The following is a 3,319-nucleotide window of genomic DNA, read 5'->3' as shown; positions in this document are numbered from 1 at the left end:
CGATATTGAATTCGTTCCAGCTTCATTAGGTGGCAGTTTGCTGCTGAGTGGAAGCAGAAAGAGCCATACTCAATAACAGAGAGAATAGTCGTTTTGTAAAGTTTTATGAGGTCTTCCGGGTGAGCACCCCACCATGTTCCGGTAATTGTGCGTAGAAAGTTGATCCTTTGTTGACATTTTTGCACCAAATACTTGATTTGGGTACCCCAAGTGCCTTTTGAATCAAACCAGACCCCAAGGTATTTCGAAGTCAAAGACTGGTCGATTTCTATTCCCAAAAGATTGAGTTTCAGTTGGGCTGGGTTCCGCTTTCTAGAAAACACAACCAATTGAGTTTTTTGCGGAGCAAACTCGATCCCTAAATCTCTTGCCCAGATTGACAGATTATTTAGAGAATTTTGCAATGGTCTTTGCAACATTTCTGCATGTGGGCCTTTTAGAGAAACCACAGCATCATCTGCAAGTTGTCTTAGCGTGCATTGTCCTTCCAAGCAACTATCAATGTCTTTCACGTAAAAATTATAAAGCAAGGGACTTAAACATGAGCCTTGGGGTAGGCCCATGTAACTAATTCTGGAAGTTGTCAGTTGTCCGAGATTGAAACTCATATGTTTTTCTGACAACAAATTATACAAGAAATTATTTAAAATTCCTGGAAGTCCACTATTGTGCAGTTTTTCTGACAATATTCCTATGGAAACTGAATCAAAGGCGCCCTTAATATCCAAGAAAACTGAAGCCAGTTGCTCCTTTTCCGCAAAGGCCAGTTGAATATCTGTTGAAAGCAACGCTAGACAATCGTTTGTTCCTTTGCCCTTGCGAAACCCGAACTGTGTATTTGAAAGCAAGTTATTCGATTCGATCCAATGATCGAGTCGTGATAGGATCATTTTTTCCAACAATTTCCTTAAACATGATAACATAGCAATTGGGCGGTATGAATTATGATCAGACGCTGGTTTACCAGGCTTTTGAATAGCTATTACTTTGACCTGTCTCCATTCATGCGGAACGATGTTGTTCTCCATGAATGAGTTGAACAGGTCCAGTAATCGTCTTTTCGCGATATCTGGGAGATTCTTTAGAAGATTGAACTTGATCATATCGCGTCCCGGAGCGGAATTGTTTGATGAAAGAAGAGCCATAGAAAGTTCCAGCATAGTGAAGGGTCTGTCCAGAGAACCGTGTCTTGGGGATGTTTCCCAAGAAATCGGTTGTGCTGGGACTGAGTCTGGGCAGACCTTTTTCGCGAAGCTGAATATCCAACGGTTGGAGTATTCGTCACTCTCATTAGAAGAAGAGCGGTTTCGCATGTTGCGAGCCACTCTCCAAAGCGTTGTCATTGAAGTTTCTCTTAAGAGACCCTCAATGAAGTGTCGCCAATAACTACGCTTCTTTGCTTTCAGCAGGTTTCTCAACTGTCTTTCGAGCTTTGCGTACTCTTGATAAAGATCTGAGGTACCGTGCCTACGAAAAGTTTTGAAAGCATAAGATTTTTTAAGATACAACTGGGTGCAATCATCATCCCAGCCTAGTGTGGCTGGTCTTCTTTTGAAGGTTGCACTTGGAACACGTCGTTTTTGTGATTCTAATGCACTCTTATATACCAGTTTAGACAGGAATCGATACTCATCCAAAGGTGGGAGGGGATTGAATGATTCGATGCCAAAAGATACCGCTTCTGCATACTTTTGCCAATCGATATTCCTTGTGAGGTCAAAAGGAACCTGAATTGGATGGTCTGACCTTTCACTATTATGCTTTATGGTGGTTATAATGGGTAAGTGATCACTACCATGAGGATCCTCGATTACCTTCCACAAGCAATCGAATGATAGTGAACTTGACCCCAGTGATAGGTCGAGACGACTTTCTTTGCCGTCAGATGCAATACGTGTCACTTCACCTGTATTCAAAATGTTCAAATTGAAATCGTCGCACAAATCATAGAAAACGGCCGCTCTATTATCGTCATATGGTTCGCCCCACCCTGTACCATGTGCGTTCATATCACCCAGAATTAAAACTGGATGTGATAGTGCAGAAACCGCATTCCAAAGATGACGGCGGTTTATTGAAATTCTTGGAGGAATGTAAACGGAAGCTACGCAAAGTTCTTTACCCTTTACGTTTATTTGGCAAGCGACGATTTCTACGCCAGGATGAGTCGCGATTGGAATTCTATAAAATGAGTAAGTCTTTTTGATCCCCAAAAGAACTCCCCCATAATGGTCATCTCTATCCTGGCGTATAATGTTAAAATCGTGGAAGTTGAGTTCATCTTCAGAAGAAAGCCATGTTTCACAAAGGGCAAATATATCACAATCAGAGTTGTGAATCAAAAACTTAAACAGGTCTAATTTAGGTTTTAGACTATGACAGTTCCACTGTAGCACAGCGATCATATCTTGTACCTCACTTGATGAATTATCCATCGAAAGATATGATCGCAGCAAGGAGGGGCCATGATTGTGTCAGATTCCGAAGATATTCTTCTACTGTAGGTATAAACATATCAATAATGCCTCTAAATGTTTCTGGAAGGCTGAGGGCATTATATAAGCGATCCACGAGAACCCTAAAAGTAAACAGTCCTCGCTTGGGTCTAGGAGGCTTGCTTGAAGTGCGAGGAACTTTGGTAGCTTTTTTCTTGCTACCTTGTCGATTATTTTTCTTTGAAGTGTATTTAACAGGCGGAGACGGGGGTGACAGGTTCTTGCTACAACATGGATCTGAAGCTGAAGGAACCTGATTCTTCGGAGTTTTTAAGTTTACCCCGTCTCCTTTAACATTAGGCAAACTTTTGAGGGAAGACTTTAAAAAGACCTTTCGGCGCAATCCCGGGGAAGATGATGACTTCCTTTTTCCAGGTGCGTGTACCTCCGAAAGAGATCTACCCTCATCAGTTTCGCCATCGTCCTGATCATCGGAAGACAACTCCTGATAGGGATTTTCAACTGGGACAGCTGATTCAGACACGGAATCTGGTGTTTTAAAAGATTTCACCATCTCCGCATATGTCTGTTTGGAGCGCTTTATGATAGAGCGACTCTCATTTCGAATGCGTCTTTTGTAAGCCGGGCAAACTTGCAAGTCGTGTGGATCTCCGCCACAGTAGCTACATTTTTCCGCTTCCTGTGTGCAAGAGTCCTCCAAATGAGCTTGGTTGCATTTGCCACAACGGGGCTTGTTGTCGCAAAAGCTATCACTGTGACCAAACTGCTTGCATTTGGTACAATTAAAAACCTTCGGCCTAAAAAGATGCACTGGGTAAAAACCACCATCAATTACAACAAATTCCGGGAGGACTGAACCTGGA

This window comes from Aedes albopictus, chromosome 3, assembly GCF_035046485.1.
Source record: "Aedes albopictus strain Foshan chromosome 3, AalbF5, whole genome shotgun sequence".
NCBI classification, from domain to species: domain Eukaryota; kingdom Metazoa; phylum Arthropoda; class Insecta; order Diptera; family Culicidae; genus Aedes; species Aedes albopictus.
The sequence above is the reverse complement of the archived record's forward strand: the minus strand, read 5'-3'. Positions refer to the sequence as shown.